We start from the raw sequence: 21,852 nt of genomic DNA, 5'->3' as shown, positions 1-21,852 counted from the left end.
GTTGCTATTGCCTTCTCTGTAATAAGGTCCTACTTGATTTTACTACCGAAACATAAAGAGGTGGAGGTCTGTAATCCGTTTGGAGTTTATCTTTGTGAATGGTGTAAGGAAGTGTTCTAGTTTTATTCTTTTGCACAAAGCTGTCCAGTTTTCCCTGCACCACTTATTGAAGAGGCTGTCTTTCCTCTGTTGCATATTCTTGCCTCTTTTGTCGAAGATAAGGTGCCCAAAAGTGCTTGGGTTTATCTCTGGGCTTTCCATTTTGTTACATTGATTCTTGCAATTCAAGAATTGGTATGTCTCTCCATCTGTTTATGTCATCTTTGACTTCTTTCATCAATGTCTTATAGTTTTCTTTATACAGCTCTTTTGTGCACTTATTCTTAGATATTTTATTGTTATTGTTGCTTTGATGAATGGAGTTGATTCTTTATTTTCTCTTTCAGATTTTTGTTGCTAGTGTATTGGAATTCAATGGATTTCTGCATATTGATTTTGTATCCTACAACCTTACTAAATTAACTGATTAGTCTAGTCATTTTCTGATGGTATTTGTACGGTTTTCTTTGTATAGTATCATGCTGTCACCAATGAAAGTTTTACTTCTTTTCCAATCTGGATCCCTTTTCTTTCTTGTTCTTCTCTATTGCCAATTAAAATTAACACCAATTTTACCTTTTCATCATGGCTGTGAAATAAGAACAGTCATATGAAACATTTCCAGAGGAAACGATAAGGTAAAAATATCTTCAATAGAAAATCAATAACAGTTACCTCAGAAAATTGTTTAAGAAAAGCTTTGATGAATTTAGTGTATTAAAAAGCAGAAACATCACTTTGCCAACAATGATCTGTATAGTCAAAGCTATGGGTTTTTCAGTAGTCATGTAAGGATGTGAGAGTTGGACAAGAAAGAAGGCTGAGCACACAAGAATTGATGCTTTTAGACTATGCTGCTAGAGAATACTCTGGAGAGTCCTTTGGACTGCGAGATCAAACCAGTTAGTCCTACAGGAAATCAACTCTGAATATTCATTGGAAGGACTGATGCTGAAGCTGAAGCGCCAATATTTTGGCCACCTTATGTGAAGAGCATACTCACTGGAAAAGACCGTGATGCTGGGAAAAATTGAGGGCAGGAAGGGAAGGGGGCAACAGAGGATGAGATGCTTGGAAGGCATTACTAGATCATGGAAATGAGTTTGAGCAAACTCAGGGAGCTAGTGAAGGACAGCAGAGCCTCGTGTGCTGCAGTCCATGAGAGCACAAATGACTGAAAATGACGAATGAGTGACTGTAGAATGAGTGACTGTAAAATGAGTGACTGAAAATGAGTGACTGACGAAATGACTGACGAAAATGACGAATGAGTGACTGAAAATGAAGTAAAGCTGTTCACAAGATTCAATGAGCCAATATGAAGAAAATAATTAGAATAGGCCTGGAATATAGTAATTGCTGAAAAAATATTAACTCTACCCTCCTCTTTCTTCTCTCTCCTCATTATTATAAAAGTACTATAATAGTATAAAGAGTTAAAATATACTTCAGTTTCTAAACTTTAAAAATATTTAAGTTGATATTTATATTTATTTTCAACCCTCTAGTGATTGTTGTTGTTTGATTTCATGAAAATTCCAGATAGAATAAAAATTCCTAATAATGTCATTTCTATTACCTGGTAGAAAATTTCAGAAATCCACATCAATTCTGACATTCTTTTCATCAAACTAAATGGCCTATAAAATTGTAACACCAACCTGTGTTCTTTACTTCATCCAAATATATTTGAATAAAAAATTATAGAAAATTCTGAAGTAATATTCAACTTTATACAGTTAATTAGGTTCAGTGTGGGGAATTTTTTAACATGGGAACAGATGAAAAGGATTCATACAACTGTACTGAAAGAGTTTAGGCAGATTATGAGTAACAGAAAGCATTGACAAGAACTTTACTCTTTTATTGATATAATAACTTGCATTTCCTGGGGTAAAGATAACCTTTTGGATGGTCTCCTTGAAGGCTTGTTTCACTTGCTGGTTCCTCAGAGAATATATAAATGGTCATCATAAGAGGAACAGAAGCATTCAGAATAGATGCTCCTTTGTTCAAGGATGCCTTTCTTTTGCTAAAGGGTTGGCATACATGAATATACAGATTCCATAAGAGATGGAAATGACAATGACATGAGAGGAGCATGAAGAAAATGCCTTTTTTCTCTGACTGGCAGAAGGCAGTCCCAGAATTGTCTTGATGATGAAAATGTAGGATAGCATCTTTAATGCCAAAGTAAAAAGCAGAATCACTATTGCAGAGTAAAAACCAATCACTTCAAGGAGCCACGTACCTGAGCAGGATAGTTGCAAGAGGGGGAAATAGTCACAAGCAAAGTGATCAATGATATTAGAACCACAGTAAGCTAACTAGAGAAACAGAATAACAGGTGGGAAGATGTTTAAGAACCCTGCCAGCCAAGCACAAAAGACAAGCAGTACACAGACTCTGTTGTTCATGATGGTTGTGTAATGCAGGGGTTTGCAGACAGCTACATAGCGATCATAGGACATGGCAGTTAGAAGATAAAACTCTGATACCCAAGAAAATGAAGAAAAACAACTGAGCTGTACAATCATTGTATGAAATCATTTTGTCCCTGGTGATAATTGTGCTCAGAAATCTAGGAATACAGAGAGTTATAAAGAAAATTTTTAATATAGAGAATGAAAGGTTGTTGTTGAATCATGCAAATACACTGGGATTCTTGGCCCCTGGAGGAGAAGAATTCAAACCGGGGCCAGAGACGAGGCTTGATCGCTCAGAGCTTTTGTGTAATAAAGTTTTATTTTTATTAAAGTATAAAGGAGATAGAGAAAGCTTCTGACATAGGCATCAGAAGGGGACAGAAAGAGTACCCCCCTGCTAGTCTTCAGCTGGATGTTATATAGTCACTAGCAGTCTGTTAATGAAAGAAAGGAATGTCTTAAAATTCAGAATGGCACCAGGCCCCTCACCCATAAGATGCATTTTGGGATAATCTTGGCGCCAAATGGTTTATCCTGGGCCATAAAATGATTAACTTGAATCTTGAAGAAGGGCAGACCACCATAAAAATAGTTTCATTTACATAGATTAGGGGAACAATATCCATACTGGTTTGTCAAGTAGCTTCTGGGCCAAGAGGCTGAACCGACTTGGAGACAGAGTTTGGGGTAAAGGCATAGTACATTAGCATAGCTTAAGACAAACATTTCCATAAGAAAAAGGCATTGATTATCTCTAGGTTCAAGAATACCTAACTTCAGGTGAAACCAGGTGTCATTATGGCAACACAGTATTTTAAGAGAAACCTCCCTTTAAATTTGTATAGAGAAGGAAAAAAATATTGCTAGTTTGTTTCCTCCTGCCGCTTAAGAGAGATAAAAATGTCTGACACTTGCAGGCTATTTCCTCCATTTGGAGACCCCTGGCCTTCCTGCCTGTTACCCTCTCAAGAAGTTCCTGAGGAAAAAAATACATAGGTGTCTGTAGATGGGAGTCCACCAAGGTGAGAATGATGATGGTCAAATTTCCAGTGACAGTTAATATATATGTGATGATTAAAAAGATAAAAATCACAATCTGAGGCTCTGGGTCATCTGATAGCCCCAGAAGAATATATTATGTGGGTCTTGTGTGGTTTTTCATTGCTGATCTTTTCCCGCCATTCAAACAGAAAATGGATGTGTTTCCTATAAGAAATAAAAGGTGAAAATACATTTGAGGATAGAATACAAAACTTTTAAAGTATCCTTCATGACGATAATGAATGAAATTCAAAATTCACCTACAGAACTCTCTCCAATTTCCATTCAACTTTCCAAAATCACTGCAGATGGTGACGGCAGCCATGAAATTAAAAGACGCTTACTCCTTGGAAGGAAAGTTATAACCAACCTAGAAAGCATATTTAAAAGCAGAGACATTACTTTGCCAACAAAGGTCCGTCTAGTCAAGGCTATGGTTTTTCCAATGGTCATGTATGGTTGTGAGAGTTGGACTGTAAAGAAGGCTGAGCACCGAAGAATAGATGCTTTTGCACTATGGTGTTGGACAAGACTCTTGAGAGTCCCTTGGACTGCAAGGAAATCCACCCAGTCCATTCTGAAGGAGATCAGCCCTGGGATTTCTTTAGAAGAAATTATGCTAAAGCTGAAACTTCAGTACTTTGGCCACCTCATGCGAAGAGTTGACTCATTGGAAAAGACTCTGATGCTGGGAGGGATTGGGGGCAGGAGGAGAAGGGGACGACAGAGGATGAGATGGCTGGATGGCATCACTGACTCGATGGACGTGAGTCTGACTGAACTCCGGGAGTTGGTGATGGACAGGGAGGCCTGCCGTGCTGCGATTCATAGCAAAGAGTTGCAAAGAGTCGGACACGACTGAGCGACTGAACTGAACTGAACTAAAGGAATATTATCTGAAGTTCAAAATCATTATTTCTTCTTCAAAATACACTGTCATAGACTTTGGATAAAATAAAACTATTATGATAACACTTAAATAGGGCTTTTTTTTTTCTAATAAATTTTAATTGGTTCAAGGTATTCTTTAAAATATTTAGCTTCCTTTATAAAAAGTACAGAAATATTTAAATTGGTTCTCCTCCTTTCCTCATTAGTATAAAAACCAGTATAATTTGCAGATAACATAAATAGAGTTTGAAAGCATACAGACTTTATGTATGCCTACTTCTACATTTTATATTTTGCATAACTGAGGCCCACTTTGTTTAGGTGACTTTCACTAGTTTAAACGACTAGTGAACATAGTAAATCTGTGGGAAATTGTTAAAGAGATGGGAATACCAGACAATCTAACCTGCCTCCTGAGAAACCTATATGCAGGACAAGAAGCAGCAGTTAGGACTGGACACTGAACAATGGACTGTTTCAAAATTGGGAAAGGAGTACTTCAGGGCTGTATATTATCACCTTGCATGCTTGTGTGTATGTGTGTTAGTTGCTCAGTCGTGTCTGACTTTTTACGAACCCATGGTCTGTAGCCACAGTCCCTGTGGATCACAACAAACTGTGGAAAATTCTTAAAGAGATGGGAATACCAGACCACCTGACCCGCTTCCTGAGAAATCTGTATGCAGGTCAAGAAGCAACAGTTAGAACTGGACATGGAACAAAAGAATGGTTCTAAATCAGGGAAGGTGTACCTCAAGGCTGCATATTGTCACTCTGCTTATTCAACTTATATGCAGAGTACATCATGCAAAATGCCGGGCTGGATGAAGCACAAGCTGGAATCAAGATTGTGGGCAGAAATATCAATAACCTCAGATATGCAGATGACACCACCCTTATGGCAGAAAGTAAGGAAGAACTAAAGAGCCTCTTGAAGAATGTGAAAGAGGAGGAGAATGAAAAAGTTGGCTGAAAACATTCAGAACACTAAGATCACAGCAACCAGTCCCATCACTCCATGGCAAATAGACTGGGAAACAGCAGAAACAGTGACAGACTTTATTTTGGGGGGCTGTAAAATCACTCCAGATGGTGACTGTAAACATGAAATTAAAATACGCTTCCTTCTTGGAAGAAAAACTATGACCAACCTCAACAGCATTTTAAAAAGCAGAGACATTATTTGCCAGCAAAAGTCCATCTAGTCAAAGCTTTGGTTTTTCTAGTAGTCATGTGTGGATGTTAGTCATGTGTGGGCTATAAAGAAAGCCGAGTGCCAAAAAATTGATGCATTTGAACTGTGGTGTTGGAGAAGACTCCTGAGAGCCCCTTGGACTGCAAGAAGATCAAACCAGTCAATCCTAAGTGAAATCAGTTCTGAATATTCATTGGAAGAGCTGACTCACTGGAAAAGACCCTGATGCTGTGAAAGATTGAGGGCTGAGGTGATGGGGACGAAAGAAGATGAGACGCCTCATGGCATCATAGATTCAGTGGACATGAGTTTGAGCAAACTTCAGGAAATAGTGAGGGACAGGGAAGACTGGCATGCTGCAGTTCATGAGGGTGGAAAGAGTCAGACACAACTAACCACCTGAGCAACAACAACACAGCATAGTAATATATCACTTTAGAATATAGGTAGATACCCATGGGAGTATTTTGTGGCACTCTCTCCTAATTTACTTTCATAAAGGTTTGGTTGATGTAATGCCTTAATTTCTTCCTTTTCTGATAAAAGACCAAAAGCACAAGAAACTGTAACTTCTGCTACCAAATTAAATAATTGCCTACACTCAGTTTAGTTCATACAATGCACACTTATTTTCTTTTATTTTACAATTTTGCCTTAGCAAATGAATAAGTAGATGGACAAAACCTTTACTGGGAAGCAGATATTCCTTTAAATAAGGAATGTTATTTTTATAGTTTTATTTCTATAAATGAAAACCATTTATTTTAGGAAAAATTAATGAACAACTCAATCTTTATTGCTATGCGGCTTCTTTAGGACTCCATGAATAGCATTCTTGTTAGTAAACCACCAATAACTCCTTAATAACAAAAATTTCCTAAATTCACAAACTCATATGCAAATATGACTTTAAAACACGTAAATGAGATGTAATAATATGCATTAACCTGAATAATAACAAATTATACTTGCTTTCTGGTTTTTCTTGATGATTTAGTCTCAAATTTTATGGTCTGATCACTTCAATAATTATATAATTGCAGAGTTGGTGAGCTGAGTTAGCAATTTATTTAGTTTTAATTGTACTCTCAAAACAAATATGGTGACTTAACCGTTTCATTGCTCTCAGGATTATATTCTCACAGTGGTTCGACTGGTAATATTTGACCCACAATATCCTTCATTCCTGATATTGCAAAATTGGGGCACATTTCATTATACTGTGAATCATAGTTGATTTTTGTCTCTTATCCAAGCTCTGTATACAAACTCAGTTGTACTTGGGGTGACTAGTCAAATATTTCTTACACCTTTTCACATAATAAAAGCTCTACTTATATTAAAACATTTTATTTATATTAATGCACAGATTTTAAATGACAATTTTGTAATTCTATGATTATTTATCCATGCAATTTAAGTAATATTTTCTTTAGGCTTCAGAGACTGTTATATTTTCCTACAAATGCTGCTTTGAGAAAAAGAGATTTAGAAATTTCTTCTCCATGTATGTCATACACAGGGAATTGGATTTACCTTGTCTTTCCTGTTTTCTCAGGGTAATTTGTTAAGTAAACAGAGGGCTGATGAGGCATTATTAAAAGACACAGGTGAATCAGTTTTGTGAGGATTAATAAGAAAGTGCTTACATTTCCCTAGTAGCTCAGTGGTAAAGCATCCACTTGCCAATGCTAGAGACACGGCTGTGATCCCTGAAGTGGGAAGATTCCTCAAGCCATGAAGCAACTAAGACAGTTTGCCACAAAATCTAAGCCTATACTCTAGAGCTCAGGAACCGCAATTACCGAGTCAACATGTTGCAGCTATTGAAGCCCTTACCACCTACAGCCCGTGCTCCACATGAAGAGAAGCCACAGTAATGAGAAGCTCATACACCATAAGTAGTAACGGCAACCCACTCCATTGTTCTTGCCTGGAGAATCCCAGGGATAGGGGAGCCTGGTGGGCTGCCGTCTATGGGGTCACACAGAGTTGGACACGACTGAAGTGACTTAGCAGCAGCAGAAGTAGCCGGTGTCTCAACTAGAGAAAGCCGGTGCAGCCAAAAATAAATCAATAAGTAAAATTATTTTTAAAAAGACAGCGTCAAAAACAAAAATGACTGAGCTAAATGAGGTAACTTCATAAACAACAGGTCATGTTGAGTGCGCAAAAATTTGATTTAGATTTAGAAATTGACAAAATCAATAAATCAGCCCCTCAACTTCACCTCTGAGAGGCAGTTGTTAAACATTTACTATTCTCTCATTTAGAACATCTGTCAGTCATGTTGTGGATACTCAATAAAAATTTCTGAATGAATAAATATTTGAAATAACTTTGGTGTATATTCAATCTCCAATACTCAATAAAATCTTAAAAACTGATTGTTAAAGAATTTTAGAAACAAAATATGAAAAGAATCACTATTTGGATAAAAAAATGTTAGTTGCTCAGTCGTGTCCGACTCTTTGCAACTCCATGGACTGTAGCCAACCAGGCTCCTCTGTCCATGGAATTCTCCAGGCAAGAATCCTGGAGTGGTTGCCATCCCCTTCAAATATAAAGGCAAAGTCTCTTACCGGGGCAGATTTCAAGAACCTGTGCACAATTGGGTCCCATGATGTGGTCCAGACAGGCTCCAGCACACCACTGCTGGGAGTGAACCAATTCATCTACAAAGTGGACAATGATTCCTGCTTTCATGGGGTGAGGGATGGGAGAGAATGTAGATAATAAGCATGAATGTAATAATAATAAGTGTTTTGGAAAGGAAGAGAAAACTGAAATGCCTTGGAAGTGGGGAGCTAGTATAATTTTAAATAGTGTCAGTGGGGTAGATTTTATTGAGGTGATATTTGGACAGAGATCTGAAGGAGGGATGGGTGCTAACCATGTGATTATCTGGGAGAGGGAGACTTTCCAGTTTCAGAAACATTTAGTGTAAATACAGTGAGGTCCTAGAAGGAAAATCATGCTGATTGCAAAGAATGATTTTTGGTTGTTTATTTTGTTTTCTCATTTCTGATATTTTTCAATTTTTGTTGAACTAGTTTCCTGGATAGAATCTCCAGCAGAGTATTGAATAAAGCAGTTATAGTGATTCTTCGCATCTTAAAACTGATTTTACCAAGAATACAGCTACTGTTTAAAACATTAAAAATGATATGTGCTGTAAACTTATATTGTGAATATTTTCAAGTATACACTAGGATAGAGAACTGGAGAAATAGTTTCAAGTACAAATGAAGCAGATTCAATAGATATGAAGGCTATTTTATATTGCTTTACCTGTTTTTTGAAAAGCTTTGAAACATTTTATTGTATTTTAAACTAGAACTTATATAGCAAACTTTTTCTTACCTGTATATTTTCAGTATGAATTCCTAAAATATATATATATATTTTTTGGCTTAATCCTGATGCAGTTTCCAAGCTAGCTAAATTAGCAAAATGTCTTTGGTATCATTTATCACCTTGCACACACTTGCACATATTCATGCTCACTTGCTCAGTTGTGTCCAATTCTTTGTGACCCCACGGACTCTAGCCCACCAGGCTCCTCTGCTTATGGGGTTTCCCAGGTAAGAACACAGGAGGAGTTTGCTATTTCCTCCTCTAGGAGATCGTCCAAACCCAGGGACTAAACCCATATCTCCTGAGTCTTCTGCCTTGGCATGAGGATTATTTGCCACTGAGCCACTGGGAACATACTCCTAATACCCAATTGTCTCAAAACATCATTTTTTGTTGACTTGTTCAAATTGGAGCCAGACAAGGAACATGTAGCATATCTAGTTGTGATGATCTAGTCAGGTTACTTATGCTACTGAAATAAAGTTCTATTCTGTTTTACTAAGAAACTTTAAAAAGTCATGAATGGTCACTGAATTTTATCATTGTATATATGATTTTCATTTCAACTTTTGTTTTTCATTTTTAGTCTTTTGATGAGGCAAATTCCACAAAAATTCTCTAAAGATAATTATCTTTGGGATAAGGCCACATGTAACATGAAATACTAGTTTTGATCATTTCTTTTAGTACACTATTTCCTTATTTATGAGTCAAATTGCTGGTGACTTTCTCACTTAATCTTTTGATATTAAAAGCAATATAAATGTCCAAAAATGAGTTAGAAATGTTTGCCTCATCTTTTCTTTTATAAATATTTATGTTGTCCTCATTCACCTTCTTAATAAATAAATGAAATACATTTGCTGTTAAATTTGAAAATCTTACATCTTTTATTGAATTTTCAAATTTTAGTCAAATTAACTGATATTAAATAGGAAATAATATACTTGCCAAAGTGTATGCAAAAACTGTTGTCCATGGGTCATAGTTGGCCCACCACATATTTGTGTTAAAAGTTTAATTGGGCACATCTGAGCCCTTTCATTCACATATGGTTAATAGCTGCATTTGTATGACAGAGGGGGAGAATTGAATAATTTCATCAGGGACACTATGGTCTGCAAATTCTAAATTAATAATATAGTACCCTTTAGGCACAAATTGTGTTGACTTCCGATACTGATAATTAAAATGTTTACACTGATTGACCTTTATAGTAACCACTAAAGAGTTTGTGTAGAGTTAGCCACATTATTTGATATCAGCGTAAACCCCTTCATATTTTTTGTAATAAAATTTACAGTTCCTTTAATTCTTGGAAGTATAACTCGCTAGTTTATGGTATATTTTTATTCAGGTATCAAGAACCCACATCATCAATGAATTATAAACTTCACTATTTAAAATATTTCCAATTAACTGTAGAAATTATTAATTCAACAAGAAGGTAGGAGATAGTAGCTCCATGACTCTTTCCAAACTGGAAAACGTTTCAGTAATGTTTAAAGTTGTTTTCTTTGTTTTTCAGCAGTTATGGATATAAACTTTCAACTGAGTACAGTGTATGCATATCAGGAATAATTTGGCTCAATGAATTAGGATTACAGTCATAATAGAAAATAGGTTAGAAAATGTAAGTTGAGACTGGGTAACATTCAATATTATTTAAAATTTTGCCTTCATGGAAAAGCAAAAATAGAAAAAACAACTTAGTGCCAGAGTTGCATGATCTTGCATAATCATCTTCTAAATTCTAATAATTATAATGCTTAAAGCAGAGTGAACATACAAATTTTTAACAAAAGAAAATTTTAAATTTATATTCAGTAAAATTTTGCCAATGTCAGCACCTTTATCCCTATTCATTAAGATTGTCATTTAATTAGGTAATTGAATGCATTATATGTGTATGATATTAACTCAAAATAACCACTAATATAAGAAAGTTGTAAAAACTGTCAACTATTGATTAGTTAAAAAAAAGCTTAACTTCAAACATTAATTTAAATATAAAACTAATTATAGAAAATATAATCATATATGATTTCCAACAATTTTTAATTCTTCAGGCTTTTATTAGAAATTATGTGTTACTTAAAGTGTTCCCCAAAAGAGGGACAATTTCACAGTTTTCTTGAAAGTATATATTCATAATTGTTCTCAAATTGATAACTTACATACCAGAGAAGATTTTAAGTTGGGTAATGAAAGATTTTTGATTTCTCAAGAATCTATATTTCCATTAATTTTTTAGTTGTGCTATTTTTCACATAATTTCAAAGTAGGCCATTGTAGGGAGAGAATAATATATGTCATACTCTAATAAGATGGTCAGATTTTGCTTATGATCTTCTATAGTAAATTAAAAATAGTATTTAGCATGATTTACTGTCTCCTGAATTTCTAGAAAGAAATCTCTCTTGTGCATTCTTGCTCTGCCTCTTTCTGTCTGAATTCAATTTCCCAAAATATATTGTGGAAGAAATGGGATTTTAAAAGTTTCAAAGAAGGAAATGGCAGTTTCATAGTTACAGAGTGGAACACATGTGTGCAGCTGCACAGTCATGCCAGGTCTTTGTGACAGCATGGGCTGTAGCCCATCAGGATCCTCTGTTCATAGAATTTTCCAGGCAAGAATACTGGAGTGTGCTGCCATTTCCTACTCCAAAGTGTCTTCCCCAGCCAGGGATCAAACCTGTGTCTCCTGAGTCTCCTGCATTGGCAGGCGGACACTTTACCCCTGGCACTAATTAGGAAGCACAGAATGAAAAGCTGAGTCCAAAAGAAGGTAAGTGAATGAGAGAAGAATGGGAATTTGAATAGAAAAAAAAAAAATGTATATAACATGCTTGCAAAGCTGCTGTCAATGAATTTGTGAGTAATGAAAAATAACTCTGGAGACAATATGAAAATTAATAGATTTTGAAAAGTTCTGAGTTTATTTAATTGCATTTCATTATTCCTCTAATTTATGAAATAGGACTTTTATTTTTTAATTTCCTTGAGAAAAGTACATTCTTCCTTGCCATGTCCATGAAGGCTCTCTTGACATGCTGATTCCTAGGGTATAGATGAATAGGTTTAGCATGAGGGCAACTGAGATATTTTGCACAGCTACTCCCTTCTCAAAGAGACCCCGTCCTTTGCTAATGGATTCATGTACATGAAAATGCAGCTGGCATAAGAGATGGAGATGGCAATCATGTGGGAAGAACATGTGGAAAGGCCTTTGTCCTCTGAGTGGTAGAAGGTATCCTCAAAATTGTTCTGATGATATATGTATCAGTTCAGTTGCTCACTCGTGTCCGGCTCTTTGTGAACCCATGAACCGCAGCACTCCAAGCCTCCCTGTCCATCACCAACTCCTGGAATTCACCCAAACCCATGTCTATCAAGTGAGTGATGCCATCCAACCATCTCATTCTCTGCTGTCCCCTTCTCCTTGTCCCCTCAATCGTTCCCAGCATAAGGGTGTTTTCCAATGAGTCAGCTCTTTGCATCAGGTTGCCAAAGTATTGGAGTTTCAGCTTCAACATCACTCCTTCTAATGAACACTCAGGACTGATCTCCTTTAGGATGGACTGGTTGGATATCCTTGCAGTCCAAAGGACTCTCAAGAGTCTTCTCCAACACCACAGTTCAAGAGCATCAATTCTTCTGTGCTCAGCCTTCTTTATAGTCCAACTCTCACATCCATACATGACCACTGGAAAAACCATAGCCTTGACTAGACGGACCTTTGTTGGCAAAGTAATGTCTCTGCTCTTGAATATGCTGTCTAGGTTGGTCATAACTTTGCTTCCAAGGAGGAAGCATCTTTTAATTCCACGGCTGCAATCACCATCTGCAGTGATTTTCGACCCCAGAAAAATAAATTCACTGCTTCCACTGTTTCCCCATCTATTTGCCATGAAGTGATGGGACCAGATGCCATGATCTTCGTTTTCTGAATGTTGAGATTTAAGCCAACTTTTTCACTCTCCTCTTTCACTTTCATCAAGAGGCTTTTTAGTTCTTCACTTTATGCCATAATGGTGGTGTCATGTTCATATCTGAGGTTATTGATATTTCTCCTGGCAATCTTGATTCCAGATTGTGCTTCTTTCAGCCCAGCGTTTCTCATGATGTACTCTGCATATAAGTTAAATAAGCAGGGTGACAGTATACAAACTTGACGTACTCCTTTTCCTATTTGGAACCAGTCTGTTGTTCCATGTCCAGTTCTAACTGTTGCTTCCTGACCTGCATATAGGTTTCTCAAGAGGCTGGTAAGGTGGTCTGGTATTCCCATCTCTTTCAGAATTTTCCACAGTTTATTGTGATCCACACAGTCAAAGGCTTTGGCATAGTCAATAAAGCAGAAACAGATGTTTTTCTGGAACTCACATCTTTTTTCGATGATTCAGAGGATGTTGGCAATTTGTACTCTGGTTCCTCTGCCTTTTCTAAAACCTGCTTGAACATCAGGAATTTCACGGTTTATGTATTGCTGAAGCCTGGTTTGGAGAATTAAGCATTACTTTACTAGCGTGTGAGACGAATGCAATTGTGTGGTAGCTCAAGCATTCTTTGCCATTGCCTTTTTTTGGGATTGGAATGAAAACTGACCTTTTCCATTCTGTGGCCACTGCTGAGTTTTCCAAATGTGCTGGCATATTGAGTGCAGCATTTTCACAGCATCATTTTTCAGGATTTGAAATAGCTCAACTGGAATTCCATCACCTCCACTAGCTTTGCTTATGGTGGTGCTTTCTAAGGCGCACTTAACTTCACATTCTAGGATGTCTGGCTCTAGGTGAGTGATCACACCATTGTGATTATCTTGGTCATGAAGATTTTTTTATACAGTTTTTCCTTGTATTCTTGCCACCTCTTATTAATATCTTCTGCTTCTGTTAGGTCCATACAATTTCTGTCCTTTATCGAGCCCATCTTTGCAGGAAATGTTCCCTTGGTCTCTCTAATTTTCTTGAAGAGATCTCTAGTCTTTCCCATTCTGTTGTTTTCGTCTATTTTTTTGCATTAATCCATGAGGAAGGCTTTCTTATCTGTCCTTGCTATTCTTAGGAACTTTGCATTCAAATGGGAATATCTTTCCTTTTCTCCTTTGCTTTTCACTTCTCTTCTATTCACAGCTATTTGTAAAGCCTCCTCAGAGAGCCATTTTGCTTTTTTGCATTTCTTTTCCATGGGGATGGTCTGGATCCCTGCCTCCTGTACAATGTCATGAACCTCCATCGATGGTATCAGGTACTCTGTCTATCAGATCTAGGCCCTTAAATCTTTCTCTCACTTCCACTGTATAATCATAAGGGATTTGATATAGATCAGACCTGAATGGTCTAGTGGTTTTCCCTACTTTCTTCAATTTAAGTCTGAATTTGGCACCTCCTTAGTTCATGATCTGAGCCACAGTCGCTCCTGGTCTTGTTTTTGCCTGTAGGAGCTACCCCACGCTTGAGGTCAGGGGTGGCAGCTGAGATGAGCCATCCCAAGTCCAAGGAGTGGTGGCTGCATGGCCGCAGGAGTGTCGAGAGGAGCTACTCCATGTTCAATGTCAGGAGGGGCGACCTCGTTCAAGGTAAGGAGCAGTGGCTGCACTTTGCTGGAGCAGCCATAAAGAGATACCCCATGTCCAAGGTAAGAGACATCCAAGTAAGTTGGTAGGTATTGTGAGAGGGATCAGAGGGCAGACACACTGAAACCATAATCACAGAAAACTAGCCAATCTGACCACATGGACCACAGCCTTGTCTAACTCAATGAAAGTAAGCCATGCCATGTGGGGCCACCCAAGACAGACGTGTCATGGTGGAAAGGTCTGACAGAATATGGTCCATTGGAGAAGGGAATGGCAAACCACTTCAGTATTCTTGCCTTGAGAACCCCATGAACAGTATGAAAAGGAAAAATGAAAGGATACTGAAAGAGGAACTCCCCAGGTAGGTAGGTGCCAAATATGCTACTGGAGATCAGTGGAGAAATAACTCCAGAAAGAATGAAGGGATGGAGCCAAAGCACAAATAATACCCAGTTGTGGATGTGACTGGTGATACAGGCAAGGTCCAATGCTGTAAAGAGCAATATTGCATAGGAATCTGAAATATTAGGTCATGAATCAAGGCAAATTGGAAGTGGTCAAACAGATGGCAAGAGTGAACGTCGCCATTCTAGGAATCAGCAAACTAAAATGGACTGGAATGGGTGAATTTAACTCAGATGACCATTATATCTACTACTGTGGGCAGGAATCCCTTAGAAGAAATGTAGTAGCCATCAGGGTCAACAAAAGAGTCTGAAATGCAGTACTTGGATGCAATTTGAAAAACGACAGAATTATCCAAGGCAAATTTGGCCTTGGAGTACGGAATGAAGCAGGGCAAAGGCTAATAGAATTTTGCCAAGAGAAAGCACTGGTCATAGCAAACACCCTCTTCCAACAACACAAGGTTATATATTAGAGCCCCATAATTTTTCATCTCATACCTAGAGTTTTATCTCATCTGGAAAATATCTCATTTCACCACACATTAGTCACTGGCAGTTTTCAATGGATATGTTTGATTCTGAATCTTCAAAATAAACTTTTCAGGTATCTATCCTTTGTATCCTACACAGTAGGGTAAAGGAGTTGAATATAAAGTGAGAATATAGTGCTGTCTATAACAAATATTTTTTTTCATTTTAATGATACATTAAAAACTGGAAAAATATATAGATATTTCTGTTTGTCAGTATGAAATTTAAATTTATTTTATACATACACTTGAATATTTTAGAAATGTGGTAATGTTAATGATGAAGTCAATGATAATAATAAAAATGAAGGTAAGTTTGTTGTCCTCGTAATGGAAGTCTTATATCACAAATTGTCTACATGGTCCAAGGAAAGTAATCTGAGATTAATGGGGTTACTTTTCTCAGAGATAAAATAAATCCATATATATGATAAAATATTTATATAATAAAGATCAAGAGAAGCTATATTTATACATATAAAGATACAATGCAGGCCCTCAGATAATGAAGTCTGTATAAGGATGAAGCTGATTAAGAAATTCTCAGAAAAATAGAATTTCATCTGGCTAAAATCTAATCTCTCTCATCTGGTCCTCCAGTCCAATCTCTCTCTTTTTCTTCTGTCTCACTCTCTGTTTCTGTGTCTTTTTTTCACCTTTTCTTTCTCTATGCTCTTTTGCCCCAGGGGCATAATCATCACAGTATAATAAAATTACTATTGGAGGGTCAATTTTTTTTTCTGTAAGGAAATGAGAGAATTATCTTAACTAAAAAGTGAAAATATTTATATTGAAATACAATGGATTTACAATATTATATTACTCCATTGTATACAGCGTGATAATTTAGTTTTTACAAATTATAGTTCTTTAAAAGATGTTACAAGATAGCTATAAAACTCTTTGCTGTACAAAATATCCTTGCTGCCTATGTATTTTATGCATAGAAATTTGTATCTCTTAATATCCATAACATAATCATATCTTGCCACTACCCTCTTCCTGCCCCCTATTGATAACCAGTAGTTTGTTTTCTATATCTGTGTTTTGCTATGTACTTTGTATAATTTGATTTTTAGATTCCCCACATAAGTGATATCATACAAGTTTATCTTTATCTGACTTATTTCACTAAGTATAATAATCTCTAGTCCATTGAATGTTGCTACAAATGATGTATTATGTAACCATGAAAAAATAGTGATATTCTGCCATTTGCAGCAACATGGATGGATCTAAAGAATATGTGGAAAAACTTTTTCTGTGTCTATTGAGATGAAAAATAGATTTTTATTCTTCAACTTGTATATCTTGGTATATCTCACTTTAACGGTAATCTTAATTGTCTATTTCTTTTTTATTCCATCTGAAAAGCTAAGTTTAATTCTCAAAATTACTGTAACTGTAGAGTGATATGATCAGGTCAAAGCTATTGATCTGATATCTCACACTTCAACTTTTCCATGTGAAACATGCTCATAAGAGGTCTGGTGGAAAATGTAAAGTAAGGAGTCCACTTTAGGATGAAATGACAATGTAGTTCGCTGATATGATTTAACTAAGAAAGTCTCTTTGGTTGGGTTATTGGGAAAGTGGGTGGAGGAAATTCTGGGGCGTGAGATATGAGAATGTCAACTTTCCCATGTTACATTCTCAACAGTGAAGGTTCTGTCTTTTGGAGAGAAACTTTTAATATCTGGGGATAAGACAGCTCTGATTCTCAGCACAATATTAAGAAGCAATAGAGTAAACAGTTATAATTTAGCTCCTGGTTAAAACCTATGACAGTACTCCCAAACATATAAAATAAAATATTATTTTCCTTGCTTTGGCTTTTTGAGAGGAAATTTACTGACAGGTCACACACACATATGCACACACTAAAATAAGACCACATAAAACCATTACTTCTGAGGGGAGTAGTGGCTTGTTAGAAAGAGGAGTTGTGGGTGATGGAAAACATGGTAATATATCATTTCCCTACATTATAATCGGATGACTTAATTAACTATTAACAATATTTTTAACAATTAGACCAAAGGCAAAACCCATATCTACTTAGGGAGGAACATAGAAAATAGGAATTATTACAGTAAAACATCTAAAATATCTTTCAGTTAATTCATCTTCGTTCAATTGGGAAATCTGATCCTTCATGGATAAATATGCCTTTTTTTCATAATTTCTGTGTGATTAACACTTTATGAGATGATTACAAAATGCTTCTTTAAATTTATTCAATATATATTGTCTGAGAGTGGAAATGGGGAATGAACAAGGAGGATTTATATTCCCCCTGCACCATTACCCCTCAAATAATAAGTTTAATAAAATTTCTCATTGTTTTTTCCCTAAGTATCTCTGACTGTGTTGTAGAGCCACTGTCATATTTATATACTAAACTTCGAAACTTTTCCAGAGTTAAGAGAAATATTTCCCTCACTTGCTCCTTTTGCCTTAATATTAGTCATATACAACATCATTTTCAGGAGTAACTTCCCCAAAGCAAGAAATGTCAATATTAAAGTTTACATCTTACATGTAATTTCGATGATTCTTTCTCTTTTTTTTGGTGGAAATATCAGTTAATGAAAAGCACCTCAAAATGTCCTGAGTGTATATTAATTGAGGTTGTATGGATGGTTTCCTATACATAATGCCTTGGATTCACTAGGAATAAAACCTTGAAATCATATTATGAGACTATCTAAGTGGTTCTTATATACAACCATTTTAAATTAATTGTTACATCAACTTTCAGTCCAGAAGACTATTCCAGCAAACAAGACCCTTCATGTTGTTACTACCATTTTTTAAAAACATACAAGTAATAGCTTAAACAGTTTTATTAAATTTATTTTTAATTGGAGGATGATTGCCTTACAATACCGTGTGTGTGTGTGTGTGTTTTTGAATTGTTTAAGAAAAACCCTTTTCTTTTACTGAGTGCTAGGTATTTCTAATACTATATATTTACTGAACCGTGAGATGTTGGTTACGTTACTACTACCTTACATGTAGAGAATTAGAGGCATAAAAATACTCTGTGCAGTGTTCCATGTGGTGTATATGCTTAAGCCTTTATTGAACAGGGTGAATATCTCAAAATCCTGGTCTAAGCATTGCATGTAATAATTCTCTAAATGCATGTGGTTCTCTAACACTTCTCTGGTATCTGCATATACTTCTGTCTCAGTATACTGTCCTTCTATATATGTTTAGGGACAGCATAATTAGCATAATTTTCACTGTCTCCTGAAATCCCTTCCTGAACTCCAAGATTACTCAGAAGCCACCCAATATGTCCCTTAATACTTTTGTCAATATTTGTTGCAACACTAGTTATATACTGGATAGCAATACAGAACAGTTTTGATTTGTTTTGTTTTATATAATGCAAGCTTCTTAAAGTAAGGAATGAGCCCCTCACAGTATTGGGAATAAGATAGATACATGATAAATATATATTTAATTAAACCAATACAATATTGAAAGTTAAAAAATAATAAATAAATAAATAAACATAAAATAAATTACACACAGCAAGATACACATAAACAGGAAAAAAAGGTGGGGTAGTGTTAGTCGCTCAGTAATGTCTGACTAATTGTGACCCCAAAGACTATAGCCTGCTAGGCTCCCCTGTCCATTGGATTTCCTAGGCAAGAATATCTGAATGGGCAGCCATTCCTTCTCCAGTTCAGTTCAGTTCAGTTGCTCAGTCGTGTCCCACTCTTTGTGACCCCATAAATCGCAGCACGCCAGGCCTCCCTATACATCACTAACTCCCAGAGTTCATTCAAACTCACGTCCATTGAGTCAGTGATGCCATCCAACCATTTTATCCTCTGTCATCCCCTTCTCCTCCTGCCCCCAATCCCTCCCAGAATCAGAGTCTTTTCCAATGAGTCAACTCTTCGCATGAGGTGACCAAAGTACTGGAGCTTCAGCTTTAGCATCATTCCTTCCAAAGAAATCCCAGGGCTGATCTCCTTCAGAATGGACTGGTTGGACCTCCTTGCAGGCCAAGGGACTCTCAAGAATCTTCTCCAACACCACAGTGCAAAAGCATCAATTCTACGGCGCTCAGCTTTCTTCACAGTCCAACTCTCACATCCATACATGACCACTGGAAAAACCATAGCCTTGACTAGACGGACCTTTGTTGGCAAAGTAATGTCTCTGCTTTTGAATATGCTATCTAGGTTGGACATAACTTTCCTTCCAAGGAGTAAGCGTCGTTTAATTTCATGGCTGCAGTCACCATCTGCAGTGATTGTGGAGCCCCAAAAATAAAGTCTGACACTGTTTCCACTGTTTCCTCATCTATTTCCCATGAAGTGATGGGACCAGATGCCTTCTCCAGGAGATCTTACCAACCCAGGGATCAAGCCTGCATCTCCTGCATTGCAGGCAGGTTCTTTATCATCTGAGCCACTCTCAGAGCCTCACACTTACACAAAGCATATTTTACTCAGTCATGATTTTTAGACACTGATAAGCCATAAGGAGATGATATTTAACACTTAAATTACAGACTTGAGAGAGTAAATTATTATAGCAGGATGGAATGTTTTCCTTAGAAAGAATAAAGTATAAGGGTGAAGCTGAGCTATAAGATTCTTGATGAGAATGTCCTCTATGAAATAAGTATTCAAGTAGGAAAACGTGACCAGAACAAATGCATGAAACATATTTTTGTTGTTGTTGTGATAATATTATGCCTTGTGGCCTTTAAATAACTGTTTTTTTGAGCAACGCAGGATCTTTTGTAACCTGTCCCAGAAGACTTCTTTCACCTATTGGTTCCTTAGGGTGTAAATGAAGGAATTTAGTAAAGGGATAACTGAAGTGCACAACAAAGCTACACCTTTGGATACAGTTACCTGTTCTCTTGTAGATGGTTTAACATACATAAAGATACAGCTTCCATATGTCAGAGAGACAACAGTCAGGTGGGAAGTACAGGCGGAAAAAACATTGGCTCTTGGCTGTGCTGAAGGGAATTTCAGAATGGTCTTAATGATGTAAATGTAAGAAAGAATCACTGATACCAATGTGACCCCAAGTGTTACCATAGCTAAGCTAAAAGACATCAATTCCAGAACATGTGTATCTGTGCAGGATATCTGCAGGATAGGAGACATTTCACACATAAAGTGATCAATTACTTTGGAAGCACAGAAATCCAGCTCGAGTCCCATGATAAACGGAGGAAAGATAATTAGGAATCCAGTTACTCAAGATCTGAATACAAGCTGATAACAAACTTTGCTGTTCATGATGACTGGGTAATGAAGCGGTTTGCAGATGGCAGCATAGCAGTCATAGGACATGGCAGCCAGAAAGTAATAGTCTGCAACTCACAATAAAAGGAAGAAGAACAATTGAGCTGCACAATTATATGAAATGTTTTTTTCTTTAGTCACCATGATGACCAGGTATCTGGGAATACATACTGTTGTGAATATGATTTCTAAAAACAAGAAACTACAAAGAAAGAAATGCATTGGAGTTTGGGGCGAATATCCAGCAGGGTGAGGAGGATAATGATTACATTCCCCATCAGGCTCAATGTGTAACTGAAAAAGAGAAACAGGAAAATCACAACTTGTAATTGTGGGTCAATCCCAAGAGAATGAATTCTATTTCCCTTGACTGGTTCCTCATTACTCTTGTGAAAAGTGGGAGTCGCTCAGTCTTGTCTGAGGTCACTCTTTGTAACCCCATGGACTATATAGTCCATGGAATTCTCCAGGCCAGAATGCTGGGGTTGGTAGCCTTTCCTTTCTCCAGGGAATCTTCCCAACCCAGCGATGGAAACCAAGTCTCCCATATTGCCAGGAGATTCTTTACCAGCTGAGCCACCAGGGAAGCCCTTACTCTCTGTGAGCCTTGTCAAATCTACATATGAAACAAAAACAAAATAATTGAACTTAAAACATATGAATAGAGCAGTATAAATTAACTTACAGGTATTAACCATTGTATGTATAAATATATAACTTTAATATTTATAAATTAGCCTAAATGTATATAAATTAACCTAAATGAATATGTATAAAATGAAAATGTATTTTAACTAAATATTCATTAGCATATATATGCACATATATATTAACCTAAGGCAGAGATTGGTATATATTCTCTAACTATTCACAGGTATCTTCAAAAATTGCCAATGACACATAATTACATACTATAGTCAATTCTAAATTCTCTCTCATACATTAGATCTCTTCATTCTAATATTCCTCACAATTTCCCCCCTGGAACTTGAATTTTTTGTGTTAATATGCATATATAGTCATCTTTCCCAAGTGGG

At 36.6% G+C, this 21,852-nt stretch overlaps 2 pseudogenes; both read right to left on the bottom strand.

The window, feature by feature from the left end:
* Positions 1–1,865: 1,865 nt before the first annotated feature.
* On the bottom strand, positions 1,866–3,687 carry LOC133248713 (olfactory receptor 6C3-like; annotated as a pseudogene).
* Positions 3,688–20,245: 16,558 nt separating this feature from the next.
* LOC133248712 (olfactory receptor 6C6-like) lies at positions 20,246–21,197 on the bottom strand (annotated as a pseudogene).
* Positions 21,198–21,852: the final 655 nt, after the last annotated feature.

This window comes from Bos javanicus, chromosome 5 (genome assembly GCF_032452875.1).
Source record: "Bos javanicus breed banteng chromosome 5, ARS-OSU_banteng_1.0, whole genome shotgun sequence".
Lineage (NCBI taxonomy): Eukaryota > Metazoa > Chordata > Mammalia > Artiodactyla > Bovidae > Bos > Bos javanicus.
The sequence above is the reverse complement of the archived record's forward strand: the minus strand, read 5'-3'. Positions and strand labels throughout refer to the sequence as shown.